The sequence below is a fragment of the Sus scrofa genome, chromosome 2, assembly GCF_054392235.1.
Source record: "Sus scrofa isolate SSC_HxYL_T2T_F1_AM1 chromosome 2, Sscrofa_HxYL_maternal_Yorkshire_Landrace_v2.0, whole genome shotgun sequence".
Classification (NCBI taxonomy): domain Eukaryota; kingdom Metazoa; phylum Chordata; class Mammalia; order Artiodactyla; family Suidae; genus Sus; species Sus scrofa.
Window position 1 is genome coordinate 47819389 of NC_139384.1, and position 27834 is coordinate 47847222.

General features: G+C 42.4%; 2 protein-coding genes across 19 annotated transcripts in view; both read right to left on the reverse strand.

Moving 5' to 3' along the window:
- The window catches only part of INSC (INSC spindle orientation adaptor protein), an 864422-nt gene that overhangs the window by 821632 nt on the left and 14956 nt on the right, over positions 1–27834 (reverse strand). The window lies entirely within an intron of this gene.
- The window catches only part of PDE3B (phosphodiesterase 3B), a 324331-nt gene that overhangs the window by 248550 nt on the left and 47947 nt on the right, over positions 1–27834 (reverse strand). For 11 of the 18 annotated variants that reach the window (XM_085011953.1, XM_085011957.1, XM_085011942.1 and 8 more), the window contains 2 exons: positions 23601–23645; positions 21149–21245 (listed from right to left, as the gene is read on the reverse strand). The gene's annotated coding sequence lies outside the window, so the exon portion shown is untranslated. Of the gene's footprint in view, positions 1–21148; positions 21246–21568; positions 21652–22104; positions 22186–23600; positions 23646–27834 lie in introns of those variants that run through there. The other 7 variants (XM_085011945.1, XM_085011946.1, XM_085011952.1 and 4 more) reach the window with 2 other exon arrangements.

Consider the following 27834-nt stretch of genomic DNA (forward strand, 5'->3'; position numbering starts at 1 on the left):
GTCAGTCACAGAGCAGCTGTATCACAGGTGAGATCTAAGGGGAAACGGCTGGACTAAAAGCAGGAAGCAAACAGAAGTTCAGGAGCCAGAGGAATGCAAGAACACATCAGGAAGGGGTGTGCAAGACAGGAAGAGAATCAGAGCTTTGACTATGAATGAGGCTCATTCTTTGGGGGAGCTTGCCCTGTGGTGCTTGGGTGAGCAGGAAGGAGTTAGGAAATGCAGGGTGGGACAATCTTAAAACAACAACAACAACAACAAAAACCCAAAACACATTATCACACAGCCTATTAATTGATGCTCATTTTGATGACTGTAAGCCATCCAGAAGAGGTTAAATGTGGTATGACCCATTTTAAAAGGGAAGTGTATATAACATTTTAGCAAACTCTGTGAATAATATGGCAAAAAGAAAAAAAAAAAAAAAAAGAGGCTCTTTTACCCTTGAAAGGATAACCTTCAGCTGCCAGGAAAATTCACATATATGTAATCCCACATTGCCTCCATGTAGCTATGGCAGTGATTCAGAAAAGCAGAGCCATAGCTTTTTTTTTTTTTGGCTGTGCCCACAGCATATGAAAGTTCCCAGGACAGGGACTGAACCTGTACCATAGCAGCAACCCAATCCGTTGCAGTGATAATACCGGATCCTTAATTGGCTGTGCCATAAGAGAACTCCAAGATTTTTAACTTTGGATATCTCCATTCCTCCCAGCTAGAGTGACAGCTATTTTCCTTTCTCCTTCATTTTGGAATTGTAAGGTGTATGTGTGTGTGTGTGTGTGTGTGTGTGTGTGTGTAAAATATATTATGTATAATATATACATATATATGTATATATGTACATATAATGTTATATATATTATATATATTATAATATATTTATATATATTATATATATAATATGTTATATATATATATATACACACTCTTTTTTTTAATTTTTAGGGATGCACTTGCGGCATATGGAGGTTCCCAGGCTAAGGGTCTAATCGGAGCTACAGCTGCTGGCCTACGCCACAGCCACAGAAACGCCAGATCTGAGCCATGTCCGCAACCTACACCACAGCTCACGGCAACGCCAGATCCTTAACCCACTGAGTGAGGCCAGGGATCAAACCTGTAATCTCATGGTTCCTAGTCAGATTCATTTCTGCTGCACCATAATGGTAACTCCTAGAATTGTAAGGTGTATTAATATTCTTATATTGCTTTGATCCAATTTAGAAATTTTGAAAACTTTCAAGGAAAGATTACAAGGAGCTGGCATAACTTATGTATTTATTTGCTATATCCAGGGCCCTGTGACACTGAAATTGGCCCCACTGGGTAATATCACTGAGGGGTAGGAGAAAGGAGGGGTTGGGGGTTACTCCTAACAGACAGAGCTCTGAGGCCATATGGAGCAAGAAAGGAGAGCCCTGAGGGAAAGAGGCTGCTGTTTCCAGAAGCAGAAGTGTGGGAAAGAATGCTTGGCAGATACCCACCACAATCTATCAAGCTCCCACAGGTAATATGTGAAACAGCAAGGACCTGAACCCACGTTTTTCTCTTTATGAATGTTTTCTTTTTTTTTTCTCCTATTGATGTGTCTCCTTTACTGAGGAAAACATTTACAATTGCTGCCAAACTCCCAGTGTTCCACTCTGTCTACCCTCTCTCCTACCCTGCTTTTACCCCCAGCCTGGAGTCCACTTGGGTGGAAAGGCAGCGTATAATGGGCCCAGAGTTAATCATCTGCAGGTTTCCCCTGATAAGTCACAGTATGTTTGCTGCGCTCCTTCCAAGAGTCAACAGCAGCTGTGGGGATGTGCCGAGAGTAGCCTATGGCATTCAGAGCACTGGCCCAGATGGGAGGCAGTGTGCTGGGGAGCCTATCTGAACAGTACCATCTGGAGTGCCTCTGTTGCCCTGAAGGCACTTGTCTGCGTCTCCAATGGACACAGCTTAGAGATGCCAAAAAACGAGCCAAGTTCGCTGGATGGACAAATGGCCTGACGTCAGTGGAATTTGCTCATAATTTGGGCCTCATGTGTGATGTACTGTCTGAACTCAAAGAGCTATCAAAACAATCAGGGCAGAAAAGGAGAAGCAAGAAGAAAAAGTGGAGGAAAAGGAGGAGGAAGAGAAGGAAGAGGCACAAGAACAAGTAGACAAGAAGAAGGAAGATGACATTAGGACATGGCCAAGAGCTGTGGCAGGACAGGTTCAGCTTTGACTCCTGGGGCCAACGGTCCCTGTAAGTTTGTTGAAGGCATCAGTGCCAAATAAAACATGGCCTTTTAAAGCACTGAATTACGTGAGTGTAGAGCTGTTAAAATCAGTGTAGCAAAAATCCAGCTGGGTTTGGCCAGTGCCACAAAGTACAAAATGATGATCACTTGTTCTGCCAAGAACCAAGGTTCCCCAGACGTGGTGGCCTGAGCAGAATTATTTGAATATATGTCCATTGTTTAAAACAAGGAATTTGCTATTAAGAAATAGACATCTGTTGTTGTTGTTTTTTCCCCCTTGCTCTGGGTCCAGAGGCAGATTTATTGGGAAACTACAGAGCCTTTCACTTGCATGGGTCTGGTCCTTGTAAGTGCTGGGAGGCTCTAGGAGTTACAGATTGTTCCAGATAAGGAGAGGAAGGCACGTTACAATCAAGAAGACTTTAAATATAAGCATTTCTGGTAAATTGCCTAAACAGACCTTAGCAGAAAAGAACCAAATCTCCAAGATTTCAGTAATTTGTTGTGAATTTCTCATTCTAAACAAAATTCATTTGCATATTTATTTTTAAATTTGTAATTCTCTATTATTTTTATTAATGAGAGGCCAAATATTATAAGGCTTCAGGCCCCACAAAACCCTAATCTGTCTCTGTGAGCGTCCCTTGCTTTTCTACTGGTCATCACATCTTAATTTCCTTTTGTGAAAAGTCCCTACTACTCACTAGGTGGGAAGCATGGAACCCAGACCTAGCCAAAAAGAGAGGAAATGACTGGTTTTGGAATGAGCATGTGATCCAATTTGGGCCAATGAGAATCAGAGCCAAGAGTTTCTACTGTGCAGCAGAAATGGATCTGATTAGTATCCATGAGGATTCTAGTTCCATCCTGGCCTCACTCAGTGGGTTGGGGATCTGGCATTGTTGCTGAGCTGTGGTGTAGGTTGAAAACACCTGCATTGCTGTGGCTGTGGTGTAGGCTGGCAGCTGCAGCTCCAATTCAATCCCCAGCCTGGGAACTTCCATATGCCACAGGTGCAGCACTGAAGAGCAAAGAAAAAAAAAAAAAAAAGAGAGAGAGAGAGAGAGAGAAAGAGAGACAGAGAGAAAATTGGGGCCAGACTTTTCACTGGATCTCTGCCACAGTTGTTAAGTTGCAGGAGTGAAAGTTTGACATTACAGTTTTGCTTCTACAAAAGGAAACTACCTGAGAATAAAAGTAGCATAGCTGAAAGCAGAGCTGAGAGATTAAAAATAAGCCAAATTCTCATAAGGTCACTTTTTGCCCCTGAAACCAGCTATATTGAAGCTGGTAAACAGAATCCCGGGCTTTTCAGATAGACAGGTCGATTAAGCTCTCTTTTTCGCTTAAGCTAGTATGAGCTGGGTTTTTGTCATGTGCAACTGATTGAGTCTTGACTAATACAGGTCCCACTGTGCTAGGGAAAAAACCTATTATTTCAGTTCAGAAGATGGTTTTTTATTGCATTTGCCTCTTCCCGCCAGCAACTGTATTGAGATGTAATTGACATATAACATTGTATAAGTTTAAATTATACAACCTGATTTGATACATGTTATCTATTGTGAAATGATTACCACAATAAGGTTAGTTAACACATCCATCACTCACATTACAATTTTTCATATTTGCCTCTTAATAGTTATAATAATAGATATGCTTATTGAGCACTCTTATTAAGGGCTTATGTAACCCATTGTAGCCTACAAGCAACCTTGTGAGGTGTGCACTATTACTATTACACCCATTATACCAAAGAGGAAATTCATGCACTAAGAAGTTAAAGTAACTTGTCCAATTGGTCAAGTATCGCCAAAACAAGTATCTCAGACTTGAAGCCAGGTTGACCCTGTCCTTCCGGATTTTTTCAGCAAATATTTATTGAGCACCTACTAGGCACTGAGGATTTAGGGATGAATATGACACAGTTCTTTCTAAAAGCTAAGTATTGGAAGGAGGTTGGATGGGAGACAAGGTCAATAGTTCTCATGAATGGACTGACTTGGAATCACATTAGAGGGAGATGCCAACTCATGGGAGGGAGTGAGGAAGCTCATTAATGAAAAACTGTGGATGAGGTGACAAGGAAAACTGGTCTTGAGGTGCCAACAGGAATTCCCCGGCAGAGAAGAGACAAGAGCATTCCAAGCGGATGGAACAGTTTGTTCAAGGCTAGAAACGCAATAAAGGACATGACTTGTCTGGGAAATAGCAAGAATTTTGGTGTGGCAATGATGATTTTTGAGAGAGAAATCTTAAAAAAATGGGTAGAGTCCAGCTCACAAATTCTATGTGTGCTGCGATAAGGAATCTGTGCACCCTGTATTCATAGAGAGTCACTGAAAGACCTCAAAGAGTGATATTACATTAGTATTTCAGACAGATCACATTGAAAACAGTGTCACTCCCTTGTAGTAATCAGGCCCTTCCTTCCAGCCTGCTCTTTGAATTTGAGGTTCTTCAGATGGCTCTAATTTTTAGCCTCCGTGATTGCTTGTTGTATTTTCCTCTTTCTTCCCTCAGTAAGCAACCAACATGTCCTGATGATCCCTTTTACCTATCAGCCAGCATTCCCTCAGAGAAGTAATTTGCAACCATGTATGGTTGTATACATTAGTGGAAGAGATATATCACTCTCAATAAAAGGATATTTTCAGGAGTTCCCGTCATGGCGCAGTGGTTAACGAATCCAACTAGGAACCATGAGGTTGCAGGTTCCATCCCTGGCCTTGCTCAGTGGGTTAAAGATCTGGTGTTGCCGTGAGCTGTGGTGTAGGTCGCAGACGGGGCTCTGATCTGGAATTGCTGTGGCTGTGGCATAGGCTGGCAGCCGTAGCTCCTATTGGACCCCTAGCCTGGGAAGCTCCATATGCAGATGCAGCCCTAAAAAGCAAAAAAAAAAAAAAAAAAAAAAAAGAAGGATATTTTCATTTGTCTTGTGATGCACTCCCCACTTGCCTGTGAAATTCTAATAGACCTAAGGTTTAGAAAGAATGGTAGCAGTGGTTGAAGTGATTAGCATTCCAGAAAAGTTTAGTCTTTTAAAAAATGGGGATCTGGAGTTTCCAACAGGGCTTGGCAGAAATAAATCTGACTAGCATCCATGAGGATGCAGGTTCGATCCCTGGCTCTTCTCAGTGGGTTAAGGAGCCGGCATTGCTATGGCTGTGGTGTAGGCCAGAGGCTGCTGCTCCAATTTGACTCCTAGCCTGGGAACGTTCATAAGCTGTGGGTGCAGCCTTAAAAAGAGAAAAAGAGGAGTTCCTCTCGTGGTGCAGTGGTTAATGAATCCGACTAGGAACCATGAGGTTGAGAGTTCAATCCCTGGCCTTGCTCAGTGGGTTAAGGATCCTGCATTGCCATGAGCTGTGGTGTAGGTTGCAGACGCAGCTCAGATCCCGAGTTGCTGTGGCTCTGGCATAGGCTGGTGTCTACAGCTCTGGTTAGACCCCTAGCCTGGGAACCTCCATATGTCATGGGAGCGGCCCTAGAAAAGGCAAAAAGACAAAAAAAAAAAAAAGAGAGAGAGAGAGAGAGAAAGAAAAATGGGGATCTGGCCATGGGAACCCTAATGAGTATCTCTCTCAATTCTGCGGTTGCTATTAAAACACTACAAAATCTGCATTGCTATATTAATAATGATACCCTCTGTAGATGGTTGAATGGTGACTCCCCAGAAGTTATGCCCACATCCTTACATTTGGACCCCATGAATGTTACTTTTTTTTGTTTGTTTATGTCTGCACCTACGGCATACGGAAGTTCCCGTGCCAGGAACTGAAATCTAACTACGGCACAGTTGTGGCAACACCAGATCCTTTAACTCACTGCGCCAGGCCTGTGATCGAACCTGCACCTCTGGAGCAACCCAAGCTGCTGCAGATGGATTCTTAACCCACTGTGCCACAGAGGGAACTCCAATGTTACCTTATTTTGAAATAGTGTTTGCAGCTGTAATTAAGTTAAGGATTTTGAGGAGTTCCTATCATGGCTCAGTGGAAATTAATCTGACTGGTAACCATAAGGACACAGGTTCAATCCCTGGCCTCACTCAGTGGGTTAAAGATCCCATGTTGCTATGAACTGTGGTGTAGGTCACAGACATGGCTACGATTCTGCATTGCTGTGGCTGTGGCATAGGCTGGTGGCTACAGCTCCAATTCAATCCCTGGCCTGGGAACCTCCATATGTCGTGGGTGTGGCCCTAAAAAAAAAATTTAAGGATTTTGAGATGAGATCACCCTGGATTATTTAGGTGGACTGTAAATCCAGTGATAAATGTCCTAATGAGAAACAGAAGAGAAGTCAGGGACAAAGAAGGCAGAGATTGAAGTCACAGCCACAAGCCAAAAAATGTTTGGAGCCACCAGAGGCTGGAAGAAGCAAGGAAGGATTCTCCCTTCGAGACTTCAGAAGGCGTGTGGCCCTGCTTGCACCTTGATTTCAGACTTCTGGCCTCCAGAATCATGAGAAAATAAATAAGCTGGTGGTTGTTTTAGACCACCAGGTTTGTGGTAATTTGTTATGGCATCCTTAGAAAACCTAGACACCTTCTTTCTAATAGGTTATGCTTAACAGTCTCTTTTCAGAGAGAAGGCAGCTTTCAAAAGTGTTATATATGGTATAATGCAAATGAATTTGGGCAAAGTGACAATCTTTCTGAGCCAGTTTTCTCACTTAAAATATGAGAATGGAAATAGTAATCCCATTCTCACAGAGTGTTTAGACTAGTAAATGAGAGAAAATAAAACTACTCTGCAGACAGCTAGCAAAAAAAGGGCAGGTGCTCAAAGATGTCTCCATTTGCCAATAGGACCCAACACATACTCCACAGACACCGTGGTGAAACAAGGTCTCTCAGGAAAGAGCTGGGATTGTTCACATGCAGAGTCCTGGCTTGTGTCAGAATTGCTTTTGCATATAACCGTTTACACCCCTCTGGTGTCAGCTTTTGCTCTCACCAACTAACCACTGCCCTCTCCCTCAACCTTCTCTATTTCCTGTTTATGTAGATTGCTGCTTCCTGGCCAAGGGAACCCAACAGTTTCAGCCAGACTGCTTTTCCCTTGGACCTATGCCAAGACTACCTTCTCTGTTCTTCTCTCATTCTCCTTTCTTCTTGTTTTAGAAGCTGTCATGTTAATGAGGACAAACTGTTTGCTGCTCTGAGCAATCTTCAGATAAGCAGCTGGTTAAATGCTTGGCTGTTAAAATGAATCAGATGGACATGAGAAAAAGCATAGCAAGTATTACGTAGGCATCAAGAAATCGGGCAATCCCTACTTGCTTCAGCACTGCAAGCTATTGACGCTGAGGTTTTTTTCACTCAATGTCTGGTCATGATGCTTCCACTCTCGGGCCCAGCCCTAACCTGTTTGTGTGAAGCAGTCCTGACAGGCACCAGCAGGACAGCAGTAGGTTGAACTCGAGCAGAACAGCAGGAGGGGAGGCTGCTGAAATAATCTAATGTGTGGTTCTCAACATAAAGTAAATGTCCAAGTCATCTGAGAGGCTCTTTCAAAACAAAAAGCAAACAAGCACACCTTTGGAACTGGAGGGTAAGCATGGGTATTTTGAAAACAAACAAACAAACAAAGAACCCAGTTGATAATGATTTCCCTCACAACTCCAGGTTTATCTATCTTGCTGTAGTAGATGAGAATGTACTCTGGAGACTGACTGGACTCACATTCTAGCTTTGCTCCTAAGCTGTGTGACATTGCACATGTTACTTAACTTCTCTGTGCTTCAACTTTCTCATCTGTAAAACAGTAGTAATAAAACCTTCATCACAGAATTACTGTGAGAAATAAAGGTTAACATGGGAAAAGCACTTAGACTATGTAAGTGTTTGCTAATATTACCATTACTTTTATGTTGTTTTTATTGACCTGCTTGAGGGAGAGGAAGTTGATCAGAGGATGAGGTGCCTAAATTAGTGATTTGAAGATGATTCAGGTAGAAGAGATGGCGAAGTTCAGGGTATGATAGTGGAAGTGGGTGGGGCAGGCTAATGATAGAAGACCAATCATTAGAAGGAGAAAAATTGGAGTAGTATTGAAGCAAGTGGTATTGAAGTATTGAAGTAGTATTCTGTAAGGAAAGTGTCTGAATTTAGATCCTGCCTTCACTACTCAACAGCAGCACAAACCACAAGCAGCCCTAATTGTTTCCTCATCTGTAAAACAGAGCTGATAATAACGGTGACCTATCGTAGAGGGCTGTCATGGAATCAAAGAGTTAATACATGACATGCTGACTTCTTAGACTAGTGACTGGCACATAGCAAATGTTAACTCTTACCCTTAACATTTTATTTTATTTTGTCTTTCTAGGGCTGCACCTGCGGCATATGGAAGTTCCCAGGCTGGGTGTCGAATCAGAGGTATAGCTGCCAGCCTCTGCCACAGCCACAGCAACGCCAGATCCAAGCAGCATCTGTGACCTACACCACAGCTCATGGCAACGCTGGATCCTTAACACACTGAGCAAGGCCAGGGATCAAACCCCCATCCTCATGGATACTAGTCTGGTTCATTACTGCTGTGCCACCATGGGAACTCCATTCTTAACTTTTTTTTTTTTTTTTTTTTGGTCTTTTTGTCTTTTCTAGGGCCGCACCTGTGGCATATGGAGATTCCCAGGCTAGGAGTCTAATTGGAGCTTTAGCTGCCGGCCTACACCAGAGCCACAGCAACTCAGGATCCAAGCCACTTCTGCAACCTACACTACAGCAATGCCAGATCCTTAACCCACTAAGCAAGGCCAGGGATTGAACCCGCAACCTCATGGTTCCTAGTCAGATTTGTTAACCACTGAGCCATGACGGAACTCCCATTCTTAACATTTTAATTGGAGATGAGAAGGAGCTAAGGAGCCAATTGTCAGCTGGACATTGGCATTATCTGAGATGATGGCAAGGTTTGAGGTAAACAGGAACTCTGTGAGCCAGTTCACAGTGAATGAGTGTTCAGTGAATGAGTGAGACGACCAGGAGGCTGTTAGTAAAGGAATAAGAAGGAGGACAGTGATAATAGCCAAAAGGCACTAGCCTCCAACTGCTGAGTCTTTTGTAACAGTGTGGAAGCACTTATCCAGAGCAAAGTGGACCCTAATACCACATCCTGGCCCCAAACTGAGCAAATAAATTAAGGCCAAGAAGTAGAGGGACAAGTGAGAGATGGTGCTGAGGCTATAGGAGAGTTTTCTGCTTAGGGAGTGACAATCAAGATGGAGTAGGAGGATCTGGAAGGCAAAGAAAAGGTGGGGGTAGTAGAGTCACATTTGTTAAACATCACAGTGAGTGCTATGGACAATAAATGGTCTAGACCAGCACTCTCCACTAGGACTTGAGGCAGGAATGGAAATGTTCTATATCAGCATTGTCCAATTATGGTAGGCACTGGCCACACATGATTATCGAGCCCTTGAAATGAAACCAGTGTAATCAGTGTTCTTAAATAGTCACTGAGGAATGTTGTTAAGATGGAAAATCCCAGGCCTCACCTTCATCTACTGAATTAGAATCTCTGCAGTGGAGGCCTAGCTCCCAGGGAGTCCCAGGTGACAACCATATAGCCAAGTTTAGGCATTGCTGCATGATGTAAGGAAGCTGGAGAATGTGGGTATCCACGTGGTTAGTTAAATATAGGAAAGGCTATCATTTAAGGTCTGATTGGGGAGGCTGTAACATTTTATTCTGAGTGACATTGATAGTTTTTATTTTGAAAATGTTTGGCTTGGTTGAGATAAGAAAATTTAAACTAAAAGAATGTAAAGTAGGAGTTCCTGTTGTAGCACAGAGGGTTAAGAACCTGACATAGTGTTCCTAAGGATGCAGGTTTGATCCCTGGCCTCACTCATTAGGTTGAGAATCCGACATTGCTGTGAGCTGCGGTATAGGTCACAGGTGCAGCTTGGATCCAGAGTTGCTGAGGCTGTGGCATAGGCAGGCAGCTACAGCTCCAACTTAACCCCTAGTCTGGGAAATTTCAAATGCTGCAGGTGCAGCCATTAAAAAAAAAAAAAAAAAAGAATGTAACCGTAGAGAAAATTATGTTAAAGCTTAATGCCAGTGTTCCTATAGAGGAGAATTAGCTGCTTGAGAAGAAATAGTTTGATAACTGCTAGAATCCAAAAGTGAAAGCAGAAATCCTTTCTGTACCAAAAAAAGATAAATTTGAAATTTGGAGGGCCCTCTGGGATGGAAAAAGTTGGGGTAGAGAAAGGAGCAGACAGAGGAGTTATGCAAGAGGGTGGTGAGCTGAGCACATAAAATGTAATAGCACATTGCCTCTCCAAAAAGTCAAATTAAGTCCACCAAATTACAAATATTCATTTAGTGTGCCTCAATTTCCCCCTCTGTGAAATAGTGGTAATATTACTCACCACTTTATAAGACCTAGAGATTTTTTTGGTTGGGAATAAATTATGAAAGAACTCTTGGGAAAACTTAGGCTGTCCGGAGTAAATTTGAGCCAGTATGATTTTCTTTTTTTTCTTTTTTTTTTTTTTTTTTTTTTGGTTTTTAGGGCCGCATCAGCAGCATATGAAGGTTCCCAGGCTAGAGGTCCAGTTGGAGCTACAGCCGCTGGCCTATGCCACAGCCACAGCCATGCAGGATCCGAGCTGTGTCTGTGACCTATACCACAGCTCATGGCAATCCCAGATCCTTAACCCACTGAGTAAAGCCAGGGATTGAACCTGCATCCTCATGAATAGTAGTCGGGTTCATTCACTGCTGGGCCACGAAGGGAACTCCAAGCTAGTATGATCGTATACAGATACCTGGAAGCAGTGAGAGTCAGGAGAGCATAAGCCTCTGAAAATTACCAAAAATCTGAGGAAAGTTTTGTGTCACGCCACATTGTAAAGTCAAGTAGTTGGGGCAATTTCATGGAATTCTCATTGGTAAGGGACCTTAGCTTTCACCTGGGTTGCAGCAGAAAGAAAGCAAAACATAAAATGATCTGTGGATCCTGCTACCAGTGCTCCCTGACCCTTAGGCTGGCTTCATGAGCTGCTGTCTACTCACCAGCCTCTCTACTAGCATATCTGGTCTCTTGGGACTGGTCTGCTTAATGTCCTGTCCTCTCATCCCCAGAGTGGCCTGGTCAGCTCCGGTCTCAGCTCTTATCACCACCCAAGCACTGTCTATATATGTGTGTCTTCTACATATAAAGGAGTGTGTAGATGATTAGTGCTCTGGACCTAGAGTCTAGGGGCTTAGGGAAGAGAGATAGCAACATGGCCCTGGGTGATTAGGTATCTGATTTGCCCTTGAAGGAAATAAGATTAGGCCTGGCAGGGCCATAGGCAAAAGTGGGGCCCAGGAGGAAGGTACAGCTTTGAGGAGCAGGGGTGCAGAGTTGCCCAGAGCTGTTCCTGAGACTCAGAAAGTATAAATGCATTCCAGGAATATGGGTCAGCAATTGAGCCTTAGAAGCCAAATCTATATTAAATCCAAGTAACAAGGAATGATCAAAAATGGAAAAAAGGAGTCCAATTTCAAAAGCAGCTCAATACAGGAACACAGCAGAAGATAGCGTGAGGGCAGAAATGGCCAAAAGGTACAGGGTTTTTAGCTGCAGTGCTAGTCACATGTAGCAAGGCTAACCCTGTCCTCTATGAGAAGTAGGAGTTGCCTTGCACACTGAAATATACCTTTTTACACGTGTGTGGTAAGTACACACCACATAAAATATGCTGTTTTAACTATTTTTACGTATATAGTTCAGTGGCATGAAGTTCTTTCACACTGCAGTGCAACATCACCACGCTCTATCCATCATTCCAGTCTGAAACTCTGTACCCATTAAACAACAACTACTCATTTCCCCATCCCTCCAACCCCTCATAGCCACTGTTCTACTTTCTGCTTCTATGATTTTGACCATTCTAGGTACCTCAAATAAGTGGAATCATATAATATTTGTCCTTTTATGTTTGGTTTATGAAACACATCTTTTTAATACCCCTCGAAATTCCTAAGGAACATGTCCTCAGATATGCCCCTGGTCATGTCTTGTCTAGATCTACAAAGAACCCACCTGCCCCTTATCCATTGCTGGTTCTGATTCTCTCTTTGGGGGAAATGAGTGCAGTCAAGAGGAAGGGGTCTACCTCCCTTTCCAGTGTTTCTGCCGGTGCTACCACTTTGTCCCTTTTGGTCCCCAACCTTGATCACCACTAGAAATGTTAGCTCTAGTTAATCACGCCGCAGCCCTCTTTAATCCCCAAATCGAATGAAATCGATGCTGCAAAGATTGGAACCTTTTCCAACAAGCCATGGGTAGACTAGCATCTAAACAAATGTGTTTGGATTCATGGAGATGGCCATGAACCTCTTTTAATTAACTGAGGTTTGGACTGGGACTTACTCTGTGACACCACCTACCTCAGCCTCTACCCATCTGATCTGTGCCCACAGTGAGATGGATTTGCTCTTCCACTGTCCACCACCACCAGATAGGATGAGGGCCTACTTCATCATTTCTCTATTCAAAGGTATCATCCATCTTTCTAGGGTCTTAATCATTAGTTCCTGGTCCTTTCTATCATTCTAGAAAGCTTAAGAGTCTTCATGCAAATCAGACCCCTGGTGGCTGCTGTGACATCCCAGAACTGAAGGTGATATGCAAATGAGCTTCACCATGACCCCTGTGACTCACGAATTTTATTTGTGAACGAGATGAAGGAAAAGCAAGTTGAAGACTATTGTCTCATGACCAGACACTGTCACGGGGCTTTGCTGAAAGGCTCTTGCCAACCACAGAAGGTCAAAAACTATCACCCTTAGGGCGTGAAAGTAAACACCAAGAAGGAGGAAAGCACATGGGCTTTGGCAAAAATCAGGATTCAGATCCTGACTCCCTCATCAACTAAGTGGATGTCCTTGGAAAATGATTTAATCTGGCTCAGACACAGTTTTCTCATTTGCAAAATTGGAATGATATATATAGTAAATGTATATCCATTTGGATTAGTCTTGGGTGTGAGAAACAGAAACACAATGTAAGTGGTTTTGTTTTCTAGTTTTCCCACATCAAAGTCCTGAAGTAGAAAATCCAGAGCTGTTCCACAATGTCCTCAGGGACCCAGGGTCGTCTGACTGCTCTCCATCCCTTCTGTGTGGCCCTTACCCTCATGGTCCAAGAATGTGACTAGAGTGGCAACTGCTGTATCTGTGTCCCAGGAAGCAGGATGTAGAAAGGGATGAAGAAGAGGTAAAGGACATGGACCATCTGTCCTTTGATGAAAATTGTCAGAAGCTGCCATACAACACTTCTGCTTATATCTCTTTGACAAGAATGCAGTCACACAGTCACACCTAGCTGCAAAGGAAGCTGGGAAACTCCAGGCAGCCTTGGGCACAGCTAAAAATTGGGAATCCTATTACTGTGAAAGAGGGATAAGGTGGGTTTGGTGGGACATTTTGAGGTTCTGTTACATAAGTTACTTATAGAGATTAAAGTGCTCCATCAATAAATGTTGGCTTTTTTAATAGTCTTCCTTGAAGGATTACTAAGGAGTAACACAGGGAAGCAGAAATGAGTTTCCCCCAAAGGAAAAGATGTGGCTTTCATTTTCCCTTTGTCTTTGTTAAGGTAACAACTCATCTAGACATTGTAGCCTATGAGATGCTGACTTAAAATTTTCAAAGTTGGAGTTCCCGTCGTGGCTCAGCGGAAACAAATCTGACTAGCATCTGTGAGGATGCAGGTTGGATCCCTGGCCCTCTCAGTGGGTTAACGATTGCTGTGAGCTACATGGCTCAGATCTGGCGTGGCTGTGGCTGTGGCCGGCAGCTGCAGCTCCAATTTGACTCCTAGCCTGGGAACTTCCATGTGCCGTGGGTGCAGCCCTAAAAAAAAAAAAAAAAAAAAAAAAAAAAAGACAAAAATAAAATATTCAAAGTTATCTCCTTTATAGGACTCTGCTTGCTTTGAAAGTATCATATTGACTCATTCTGAGCCAGTCAGTGTCATGTCTAGGCTGCCTCTCAGGAGTGTACCAATAACATAACCAGACACAGTCCCTGAAAGGGAGGATTTTCAAAAGACCTGTATGCCTCCTCATGCCCAATTCACCATCGCTGTGAGGATTTCCTTTTCTGTATAAATTTCTGTTATCTACTGCCTGATCAGCACCGTCTCCAATATGAATCTAACTTTCCCTCTGCCAGTAGCTTACCTTCTGTCTGTGGTGCAGACAAGTTCCTAAAGATTCTTACCTTTTCTCTTAACGATTCCCGCATCTCTCACTAACTGGGATGGTTTCTTTTAGTCTAGAGAACACCATCCCTCCATAGCCCCTGATTGCATTCAGTGGATAACCAAGACATGATCAGTTAACTGAGGACAACTGAGACAGACTTCTAGAACCACAGGGACGTGGTGGTCACTTTCCAGATGAGTAGTCTTCAAGAGGCTATGTGAGCAGAACCACTTCCCATCTTTTTTCCTGTTGAAATATCACATCACGTCCCAATATGTAAAATTCATAACAGAAGAGCTGGTCTGACTGAAGATGGGGAGAGCCCAAAACCCAGCCCAATACTCATCTTACCTCTTATCAAGCACCTTCACTCCCACATGAGGAGTCCCTGGGTACCTCCAAGGAACTCTAGGGCTTGCTCCACTAATATCAGTTTGAACACCCTACCCTGGTTCATTCTCTTGCTTTAAGAGCTTGAGAGGTTAGGTGAAGGGGGGAAAATGTTTTAGAATCAGACAATCCAGGTGTCATATGCAGAGATATTACCAACTATGTGACTCTTGAGTCTCAATTTTCCCATTTGTGAAGTGGAGCTGATGAAAGGTGTTTTCCTGCATTGTAATAAGTGTTAAAGTGAATTTATGAATATAAAGTTCCCAGCGCAGAGCAGGTTCTCAATAAATGTTAGCTCTTGGAGTTCCCATCGTGGCGCAGTGGAAATGAATCCAACTAGGAATCATGAGGATGCAGGTTCGATCCCTGGCCTCGATCAGTGGGTTCAGGATCCGGTGTTGCCGTGAGCTGTGGTGTACGTTGCAGATGCGGCTCAGATCCTGCATTGCTGTGGCTGTGGTGCAGGCCAGCAGCTATGGCTTCAATTCAACACCTATCCTGGGAAACTCCATATGCTTCGGGTGCAGCCCTAACAAAAGCAAAAAAAAAAAAAAAAAGATAGCTCTCTTTCTTCTTTTCCCTCCCCTAACAATGATATCCGGCACACCTTTAATAGAGTTTAACATCTTCTTCCATCATGCTGACTGCTGTGTGTGTAAATGAGTGTGCCTTCTGCATGAATCTAAAAAAAGTACAGGCCACTGCTGGGTAGTTTTAGGAACTGGCAGCTAACGATCATTGTAGTTTGTGAAAAATGTTCTCAGGCATTAATCGAGTAAATGAAAGTACTATCAGAAGTTCCCGTCGTGGCTCAGAGGTTAAGGAACCTGACTGGCATCCATAAGGAGGCAGGTATGATCCCTGGCCTCGCTCAGTGGGTTAAGGATCTGTTGTTGCTATGAGCTGTGGTGCAGGTTGCAGACGCAGCTCGGATCACACGTTGCTGTGGTGTAGGCTGGCTGCTACAGCTCCGATTGGACTCCCAGCCTGGGAACCTTCATATGCCATGGGTGCAGCCCTAAAAAGCCAAAAAAAAAAAAAAAAGAAAGAAAGAAAGAAAGTACTATCAGATAAGGCTGTGATATAAAATGGGTGGGTAGGCTTCTTATGTTTGAAAATATTAATCAAAGAAAAGTGGATCTACTAGCCTTGCTATCCCAGTAAAGAATCTGGATGTTGTTGAAAAAATAAAGAATAGATTCTCCTGCCCACCTACGTGGGCAGAGTAGCCAGTACCATCACGCTCAGTATAAGACACTTTGGATCACTTTATATAAAGGTTAAGTGAGGGGGAGGGAGCCAGTCAAGCCAGAGATCAGCTCCTCAGCATGGGACTCATGAATACCACCACAAAGAGAATGGCTTAAGCCTAGAATCTGAGGGAGTTACTAGTTTCAGTCCTAATTCTAGAATCTGAGAGCAGGGCACAATGAATAACGGTTGCTGAAAGCAGAACAATGGCCCCCAAAGACATCCACACCCTTTCTCTGGGACCAATAAATGTGTTGTATTACATGGCAAGAGGGAATGCTGGAATTAAGGTTGCAAATAGAATTAAGGTTGCTAATTGGTGACCTTAAAACAAGGAGATGATCCTGCATTATTCAGGTAGGCCCAACGTAATCACAAGGGTCCTTAAATGTGGAAGAGGGAAGCAGAAGAGTCAGAAGGACATGGTTTGATGGAAGTAGAGCTTGGAGTGTCTCAATGTGAGGGTTCAACCTGCCATTGCTGGCTTTGAAGATGGATGGGAGCTGTGAGCCAAGAACAGGGGACTTTAGAGGTAGACAAGGTAAGGAAACACTGTCTCCTCCAGGGCCTCTAGAAAGGAACATGTCCCTGCTGACCTCTTGATTTTAGCCCAGTGAGACCCATTTTAGTTTTATGACCCACAGGACTATTAAGATAATAAATTTGTGTTGTTTAAGCCACCAAGATTGTAATAATTTGATACAGAAGCATTAGAAAACTAATACAATGGGTGATGGGCAAACCATGGGAGATTATACAAGGCAATGGTACAGGGGGAGGTATCCATAAGCCTAGGTAAGGGAAAATAAATATCACAGAATCTGGGGAGGTAAAGCCCAATGTGTCAAGGTTGCAACAGCTTAATAGCCATCTCTCTGGCTCATTGGTTCATTTCCTGGGTCATTTGGAGATGGCCTCTCCTTATATCTTCAAGCCTACAAAGGTAGGGCAGCAGACAATGTGGGCACACTTTCCCAAAGTAAGCCTTTCATGCTTTTCCTAGCCAGTCACCAAATGATATTGGGAACGAATGGTCTCCAGAGCTCTCACTATAGTGCTGCTGGGGAATCCTGCAGGCATCCTGACACTTTATGCTATCAGGATTGCTTCTCAGACCCAGACTCACATGTCCCTCTGAGTACCTATCTTCCTGTTATAGACTCTTGGAAACTCTATTTTGCTTTCATTCTCAGAGCTGAGAAGAAAAGGAAATATCTCACCAAGTACAAGTAAATACCACAAAATGACAGCATTATTAATAACAACAGATAATATTTGCGTTTCCTAAGCACACTTCACACCTCACTTCTTTTTGATCATCATGATCATCAAAATCCCATAAGGTGCATACCATTATTATCTGCATCTTACAGATAGAAGAACTAAAATCCAGAGGGATTAAGGAGCCTGCCCCAAATCACAGACCTAACAAGTGGTACCTCAGCTCAGTCTTACTCCGAAGTCCATGACCTTAGGTATTTTATCACTGCTTCCCATTGTCTTGAGTACCACACTACTCCAGAACTAGCTGCAGAACAGGAAGCTCCAGCTTCCTCTAGTTCTCCCCACACCAGGGCAGAGATTTTGACTAAAAATCACTTCCAGTAATAAAAAAAAAACAAATATGGTTCAGAAATCGAGCAATATTCCTTCAACTCTAACTCTCATGCCACACTCCTTTCTTAGGCTCCCAGTCAAATAAACCCATCTCTTCCTGGTCTAACTTCCCATCCCTCTTCTCTATTTCTTCTCATACCCCATTTGCCATGACTTATGAAAGAGAGAAAGAAAAAGGTAGGGTAAAGGAAGAAGTATTTCACTGGACAGAAAGAGGGTAAGTGTCCTAAGCCCTATGTAAGATTTGGCAAGACTGGTACCCACAGGTCCAGAAGCTGAAAGCTGGGGTCCTTTAGTTCAAAGTTAAGACTAGCTCCCAGCTCAAGCAGCAGACCCCATGCTTCCTCTTCTCTGTGTGCCTCAACCCTATTCCTACTTGGGTTTCCCAGATCCATTGTACCGGAGGTAAAGAGGTAAGCCATAGGTGAAAATATGTAGAGAAATGAAGAGGCAGAGAGAGTCAATAGAAAGCTGTTCCAGTTCAGTTTCATATACAATTTCTTGACTGCTTCCTCCAAAAAGCTCTTGCTGAAAAGCTCCACACCCTGTCATACCCACTTCTGCTTCTTTCCATTCTGTCACTGCCTGCATTAGAGTTTTTTCTCCCTGGGGAAGACAGATGTCAGTCTTGGAGCCCAGGCATTCTTTCAAGAAAACCATTGAGCACCAACTCTCTGACAGTGTTCTAGGCATAGGCAACAGAGAGATGAACAAGAAGGATGCGCCCATCAAGATGAATCTGTCAGAAGCAAAGTCTCGTGTAAAAGATTCCAGGAAGCCCTCCCAAAGCAAAGTCAGCCAGACACTCAGAGCTGCCATAAGGATCTAGGCTTTGAAAGAGAATGTAACATTTTCATAAACTCTAAAATTCCTTAAGCCTGGCAACTCAGATCCTCCAAGTGAATGCTGTATCTTATAAGGACACAGGTCATCATGCAAGAAAGATAAAGTTTCATCTGAGATGCCACCTCTAATTGACTGGTAGTAACTGCCTAGAGTCCTGTATTTTAGAAAGATCGGGACCCTTCATTTGGGTGCAAGCAGGAACAGGGGCTGTGATAGAGTAGCCATGTCTGCCACATATATTGAAGTGCCATATGAGTGATGACAAATTCGCTGTGATTACAATCCCAGCCCTAAGGTGGATGATCTTACATTTTTCACAGTTGTTTCCCACCTGTTCATTTCCCAATGAGGCAACAAGTTCTAAGGAAGGCAACATCATACAGTGTAAGGAGCACTGGAAGCTGAGCTGAGGAGCTTTTCTTTGTCTTCTGAAAGGTAACTGGTGGGATGGAATGAGCTCAGGTGTACAGTATCAGAGGGAAGGTTTTGGAGGCGGGCACCAACTCTTCCACAAATTATTTGATCCTGTACATGTCACAGCTGATTCTTGTTTTCATAGTAGTTATGTTCTATGAAGTCTCTGCAAACACTGAATTAGCAAACACTGAACTACTACTTATAGGAAAAATACAGGGCTAGGTTCCTGCAAGCCTCCAGTCACAACATATTCATTAAACAATCAATACACAACTTTTTCTTATGTGTTTCTATTCGAAGACACCTTATTTAAAATATATTATTGACCTGCTAACATTGAACTCACAGTCAACAGCACTATAACTCACACCTGAAAAAAGCTCGTCTAACAAGCACACTACAAAAGGAAAACTTGGAGTTCCCATCGTGGCCCAGTGATTAACGAATCCGACTAGGAACCATGAGGTTGCGAGTTCAATACCTGGCCTTGCTCAGTGGGTTAAGGATCCGGCGTTTCTGTGAGCTGTGGTGTGGGTTGCAGACGTAGCTTGGATCCTGAGTTACTGTGGCTCTGGCGTAGGCTACAGCTCCAATTAGACCCCTAGCCTGGGAACCTCCATATGCCTCAGGAGTGGCCCTAGAAAAGGAAAAAAGACAAAAAAAAAAAAAAAAAAAAAAGGAAAACTTGTTTACAGTGTAATCTGAAACAAGAAGGGAGAGCAGTTGTCTTGTTTGCTTCAGCTGGGAATATGCACCTAGGACAACTCATGTTTTTTCACTGCTCTGCACTGTCTGTGAATAACTAAAGTGCTGAGAGTAGTGATTTGGGGTTACAAATAAATTTTAGTGAGTAGGCAAATTTGCAAATACGGAATCCACAGATAGTGAGGATGGACTGTACTTACCCTCTGGTCGACCTCGGTGATGGTACCTCCCTCACAATACAGATTAAATGAAAGTATGCACAATGCACCACATGATTCTAGTTAGTGCCTCTTTATACCACATACTTGCATTTTCACTTTTTGTACCTTGTCTGCCATGCTCAATCCTGAGAGATAAGTAGATACCAAGAGACTTCCGACAAAATGTGCCTTCTTTATTCCTGGAGCATAAATCAAAAACTACCTACACAAGCTCAAGTAGAAAAAGAGGTAGTCTGAGGAAAGCAACCTAAGTGACCATCAACAGATGAATGATACATAAGAAGTGGCATGTATATAAAATGGAATATTAGTCTTAAAAAGAATAAAACACTGCCATTTGCAACAGTGTGGGTGGACCCACAGGGTAATATGCTTAGTGAAATAAGTCAGACAAAGACAAATACCATATGTTGTCACTTATTTGTGGAACCTAAAAAGTAAAACAAATGAATACAACAAAACAGAAACAGACTCCCAGATATAGAGAACAAACTAGTAGTTACAAGTGGGGTAGAGGAGTAAAAGATACCAACTACTATGTGTAAAGCAAATGAACAACAAGGATATATTGTATAACACAAGAAAATATAGCCATTACTTTGTAATAACTTTAGATGGAGTATAATGTATAAAAATATTGAACCACTAATTGTACACCTGAAACTAACATAATATGGGTAAATCAACTATACTCAATTTAAAAAAAGAAAAAAGAAAAGGAGATCTATGAACAAAAGGCACTCTCTGGGGGCACTAAAGTGCAAGAATCAGCACAGAGAGGACACCCTGGGATGAGACTGAAACAGGAAGATTAGCTGTAGTTCCATCTGTCACATGGTTGCATCACCCCCCAGCTCTGCTCGTTTCTGAGCATATGCTATATGTTTCTACCTCTCTCAGCAGACAGGTTTCCTCAGATTTTTCTGGCTTCCTTGCACCCTCATAATTTTGACTCGTGTGGTTCTGGTTTCCGTGGAGCTGACTCCAGCCTGACTCCACCTGGCTGGTGCACACCAGTCATTTTTGCCTGTCTGCTACACACTCCCACTTGTGGTAACAGAGGAGCTTACTGTATGTCAGGCTCCAGGGTTGGCCTGTGACCCAGGCAGGGCCACTGACTCTATTTCCTGAGAATCTGATGCTTTCTTAGTTATCTTCTATCACTTCTGTCATTACTCTGTTTATCTTTTTGCTGCCTCATGGGTTTTGTTTGCTCAGAGCTCTTGCTTATTTCTAGTTTCTACTTACTCATGAAGTCTCAACACTGACTTCTCTCCAAGTCTTTCAGCTTCTGCTCTCACTGATGATGATGGCACTGATGATTTATTCTCTCCAGTTCTGATTCCTGAAAGAAAAAAAAAATCATTGGTACAGTTAATTGCTATTTATCTGTGCAAAACTGTCATGCCAGGATACCATTAAAGGCTAATATCCAACTATTGACCAGCTGCTCCCAGGTAAGTGCCTGCCACTGTCCAACAAGTTAGGCCAGGTTGTGGGGGTTAGAGGAGTGCATATGGCATTAAGTGTGGTCAAACTAAGTTTAAAGTTTTATATCAAGCTGATTATTCAGATGCCTATCTTTTCCTATCACCCCAAGTCCAATCTATGAAAAAATCCTATTAGTTCTACTTTCAAAAGATGTTTAGAATGTAATCGCTTTCTCACCATTCCCGCTGCTACCACTTTGCTCAAAACCATACTCTTCTTACTTGCTTTGCTTCAGTAGCCTGCTAAGAGGTCACTTGCTTCTACACAATGCAAATGAGAAGTAGTGAAAATACAGCTAATAGTAGCCAGAGTGATTCTTTTAACACCCGAATCAGTTCATATCATTCCTTTGCTTCAAGTACTGCAAAGGCTCCCGATTTCACTCAGAGAAAGAGCTAAAGACCTAGCCTCCAGTATACCTTGACCTCATCTCTACCACTTTCCCCCTTACTCACTCCACTTCAGCCCCACCTGCCTCTTTGCTTTTCCTCTAGTCCACGCATGCCCCCACCACACGGCCCTTGCTCTAGCTGCCCCGTCTGTCCTGAAGCACACTTTATACAGTTACTGGCTTGACCAATTCTTTTAGATCTTTACTCAGATCTCACCTTCTCCACAAGGCCTGCCTGAACAAACTATTCAACACTACAACTGTAGTATTAAATGCAGAACCGTAAGTTCTGCAGCAGGAGACACTACAGTTCCCCACATACCCATTCCCTCTTACGCTGCCGTACTTTGTGTTCCTGGACTTATCACTTTCTAACATTCTGTGTAAATTACACCTATTATTTATTGCCTATCTCTTCCTGCTAGAATGTAAGCGCCACAAAGACAGAGACCTTTGTCTATTTTGTTCCCTGATGTGTACTAAGGATTTAGAATGGTGCTTGGCCCAAGCACTCCATAAATATTTGCTGAATTGAATTGAATTCCTCAGTAGGGAGCTATAAACATGGCAGGTACACTAAGACTTTTCTACACAACATAAAATATCTCTTTCAGTGAAATGTATAGAACTAAGTATGCATATTAGAAAAGAGGAAAAGTCTGTGATCCTTAATTTAAGCTCCTATACAAGAATCTAGAAAAAGAGCAATATAAGCCTAAAGCAAAAGGAAGGAAATAACAAAGAACAGAAATCAATGAATTTGAAAGGAATACTAAGAATAGCTCTGTACACATAAATTTGACAACTTAGATGAAATGGACCAGTTCCTTGAAAAGCACAAACTAGCACAATCTATCCAATATGATATAGATCATTTGAATAGCACAATTCAAGGAAATAGACCCATTAAGGAAATTTACTACTTACCTATTAATATAACTAAAATAAAAAGTAACACCAAATGCTAGTAAGGATGCAGAGAAACCAGACCACTCATACATCGTGGATGGGACTATAAAAAGGAACTCTGGAAAACACTTTGATAGTTTCTATAAGAACTAACGTGCAACCACCATACCACCCAGAAATCACACAACTGCAGTCCCAGGCTTTTATACCAGAGATACCTTATGTTCACAAAAATCTGCACATGAATGTTTATAGCAATAACCAAAAGTTGGAAACAATACAGATGTACTTCAACTGGTGAACTGATACATGCAAAATCTGGATAAATCAATCTCCAGAGAATTATGCTGAGTGAGAAAACTCAAAAAGTTATTGTATGATACCATTTGTAGAACATTCTTTTTTTTTTTTTTTTTTTTGGCTGTACCCATGGCATATTAGAAAAGAGGAAAAGTCTGTGATCCTTAATTTAAGCTCCTATACAAGAATCTAGAAAAAGAGCAATATAAGCCTAAAGCAAAAGGAAGGAAATAACAAAGAACAGAAATCAATTCAGTCCCCCAGGCCAGGGACTGAATCTGAGCCACAGGCACAACCTACATCACAGCTATAGCAACACCGGATCCTTTAATGCACTGTGCTGGGCCAGGGATCAAAACTGCACCTCTGCAGGACCTGAGCCATTGCAGGTGGATTCTTAACCCACTATACCACAGCGAGAACTCCCCATGGAACATTCCTGAAATGACAAAATTACAGAAATGGAGAACAAATTGATGGTTGCTTGGGTAAGAGCCTGGGCTGAGGTAAGGAGAATGGCAGGGAGGTGAGTACAGTTATGAAAGAGGGATCCTTGAGGTAATGAAAATGTTCTATATCAATACCAATATCTTGGTTGTGATACTGTACCTTAATTTTGCAAGATGTTAACTGGGTGTATTAGTCTGAGTTCTCCTGAAAAATAGAGTATAGATCAATTAACTTGGCTTATTCATAGAGGAAAATGGTAAAGTTACACCACTTGCATGGTTCACAAGTGCCAGGCACTACTCAAACACTGTCCACAAGAGACACAAACATGTGAAAGCAAACAAGCGAGGCAAGTCCATCTCTGCTAAGTATCCCTTCTCACACTGGGCAAGTCCTCATTTCCACAATGGTCAACAAGAAACAAAAACAGATTTTAAAATAGTTGTTACAATCAATAGACAAAAACTAAGGTGTTAAAAAGCAATCACATTTCCGGAGTTCCCGTTGTGGTTCAGTGGTTAACAAAACTGACTAGTATTATGAGGATGCAGGTTTGATCCCTGGCCTTGCTCAGTGGGTTAAGGATCCCACATGGCTGTGAGCTGTGGTGTAGGGTGCAGACCTGGCTCAGATCTGGTGTGGCTGTGGCGCAGGCTGGCTGTTTGACCCCTAGCCTGGGAACCTCCATATGCCACAAGTGCGGCCCTAAAAAGACAAAAAAAAAAAAAAAAAGAAAGAAAGAAAGAAAGAAAGAAAGAAAAAAAAAAAGAGCAATCATGCTTCCAACCAAGACCCGAAAGTCCTTTAAGGTCAACACACCAAGAACTATAAAGAAAACTACAAACCTTCATGACACATTGAAAGGGCATCACTAGATGGAGAGCTATCCCTGCTCCTAACTGGAAAGACTAAACAAATAATATGGTAACGTTTCGCATTCACAGACTGAATGCAGTGCTAATTAATGGGGCATAAAGAGTTTTATAAACTAGAACTTGACAAAATAATTGTAAAATGCCCTCAAAAAGAAACACACAAAAAAGTGCTCAGAGTTCCATCATGGCTCAGTGGTTAACGAATCTGACTAGGAACCATGAGGTTGTGGGTTCGATCCCTAGACTTTCGCAGTGGGTTAAGGATCCGGCATTGCCATGAGCTGTGGTGTAGGTCACAGACGAGGCTCAGATCCTGCGTTGCTGTGGCTCTGGTGTAGGCCGGCAGCTACAGCTCCCATTGGACCCCTAGCCTGGGAACCTCCATATGCTGTGGCAACAGCCCAAGAAATAGCAAAAACGATCAAAAAAAAAAAAAAAAAAGTTAGTGTTCTGGGAAGAAAAACAATAATGGTGCAGAACTTCCCTTTCCTGGATTTAAAAACATGGTGATGTCAGATAGCAGCAATGATCAAAACTCCTAGGCAGTTCGGTTCCCAATTGAAGGGGCTGTTCTGAGTCAGCATGGTGAAGAGATGAGGGAAGAGTCAGAGGCAATAGGTGTCTTGGGAGGGCTTTTTGTTTGTTTGTTTCCAAGACACAGGGACTTCCTTCAAGGTAGTTCGGGTAAAAGACGGTTATTTTAAGGATATAACAAGAAATTTCACCTCATCTAAGGATTGAAACAAAGAAAAACTAGACCCAGATCTCACTGCACTAAAACCATGAACCAAGGGAATTCTCTTCATATCTCAAGAATTGTTCCTGATACCCCTCTAAGGTGTGAGCACTAGTTGGGTGACACTTCACACCACTTCCTATCTGCTCCTCCATCCCAGCGCCTGAAGTAGCGGCAGCTCTGAAGGATGTTCAAAACCCATCTTCACTTTGGTTCTCCCAGTCTCTTCAGCTGCTTCCTGAAATATGAATCTCTGGTTTTCGGAGATTTCTCTTTTTCTATGTTTACAGCTTTCCAACAGTGGTTTAACAAACTCCTTGAATTAAATTTCTTCTGTTTAACCTGACTACAGTAGTTTGTTTTCTTGACGAGACCCTGATTGCTACATTGTGAATTCCAAGGCTGACCTTAGTTTGGTTTTTTTGAGCCAAAGTGCACACAAATCATAAGCTGTTTCTCTCATGAGCCGGTATCCACCTCTGGTCCAGGGCATGGCTATTTTCAGCAGATGGTCTGTCACCCCAAACTTTCTGGTGCAACTGAGAATAGGACTGGCCAGAAGCTGGTGGATCGGGGTGTGGTTGGGCAATTCGGGGGGTGGAAAGGATTAACAATTGAGGAAGGGCTACAAAGAGATTTGAGCAGAGATACTCACATTCAAACAGCGAGGTCTGAAATCAGAAGTTCAGAAATGGAGTTCCCGTCGTGGCACAGTAGAAACAAATCTGACTAGGAACCATGAGTTTGCAGGTGCGATCCCTGGCCTCTCTTAGTTGGTTAAGGATCTGGCATTGCTGTGAGCTGTGGTATAGGTCACAGACAGGGCTTGGATCTGGAGCCACTGTGGCTGTGGTATAGGATGGCAGCTGTAGCTCCAATTCGACCCCTAGCCTGGGAACCTCCATAGGCCACCAGTGTGGCCCTAAAAAGAAAAAACAAAAAGCAAAACAGAGAGAGAGAGAAAAAAAAAAAGAAATTCGGAAAGAAATCAGTGATAGGTCACTATGGGAGCCAATGGGGTTGAAAACCAAAGGTAGGTACAAGTACAGCTGCAGTCACAAGGAGTAGATTCCAGGAACAGATCAGAGACAGACTGAGATGGAAGTGGGCATTTCAGAAATAGCAGGGGTAGCTATGCAGAGCGATCCTTACAGAAAAGGCTGAAGAGTGTCAAGTATAGTCATATAAAGGAATGTGAGAGGTCACCATGTATCTGAGTTTGCCCCTAATGTGACATATTCCCTAACCTTCACCCTTCTTCTTTTTATTTTATTAATAGTTGTCTTTTATTTTGCAATTAATTTTTTTCTTCATTTTATATGCAGAGTTTCTCCTTTTTTAAGCCCTGAAGTGATATGGGTCCATTGTAATGTAATATGTATGAGAATTCATAGGTAAATGGCAAGAAAAATCTAAAGTGAATCTGTAATCCAACCATCCAAGGTTAATCTTCCAGGCCTTTTGTAATGCCTCTGTATTCATATGCACATACCTATGGTCATACGCATATTTTTTTAAAATCAAAATTACTTCACTTAAGGGAAGGAACATAAGAGGGAAGGATCTTTGGCATTGCTGTGAGCTGTGTTGTAGGCCAGCAGCTGCAGCCCTGATTTAACCCCTAGCCTGGGAACTTCCTTTCATATGCCACAGGTGCAGCCCTAAAAAAAAAAGGAAGGATCTTATAATACTATTTTGTTTTTAAGTAGACCTACTGACCAAATCAGAAACTTCAGAAATAAATCCAAGTCTATACAATAAATTAATACATGAAAAATTTGGTGAAATAAGCAACAAATAACTGAATCTCTATTAAACAATATGGGAGAAACTTGATATCATTTAAAATAATCTAATTATATGACCATACTTTACACTTGATCTTAGCCAAAAGGCCAAGAAGCAGTATATATGACTGGACTTTATACTATATAATACAATAGGTTTGGAGGCATTAAATAGTTAAACAGAAATCTATTTTCTTTTTTTTTTTTTTTTTTTTTTGTCTGTTTTTGCTATTTCTTTGGGCCGCTCTCGCGGCATATGGAGATTCCCAGGCTAGGGGTCGAATCGGAGCCATAGACACCGGCCTACGCCAGAGCCACAGCAACGAGGGATCCGAGCCGCATCTGCAACCTACACCACAGCTCACGGCAACGCCGGATCGTTAACCCACTGAGCAAGGGCAGGGACCGAACCCGCAACCTCATGGTTCCTAGTCGGATTCGTTAACCACTGCGCCACGACGGGAACTCCCGAAATCTATTTTCATTTGAAGGTAAAAATTTCAAAAATTTATCATAAAATATAGAAGATAATACAATAATATACTTTTCTCAATAGAAAACAACACATCAATCTTGGAATATTGAAGCATTTAAAGAAATCATTAATGCCAAGGTCAATGGAGTTTATGCTATAAAACAAAGCCAGCTATTTAATTAAAAAATAAATTTGAGATGAAGAGCAATGGATGAGAAACCACTGAAAACAAATGTCAAATTACATCTTTTATCTATAGTATATAAGGAACTGATAAAAATGTGAAAGATCAGTTCCCCTTCTGAAGAGATAGTCAAAATACATCAATACAAAAAATACAAAAATATTAATAAATAACTTGAGAAATAAACACTTGACAACATTCCTTGCCTCACTAATAATTAAGGAATCTGAATTTAAAACAATGATGAGGGGGAGTTCCCACAGTGGCCCATTCATGAGGATGTGGTTTCAATCCCTGGCCTCCCTCAGTGGGTTGAGGATCTAGTATTGCCATGAG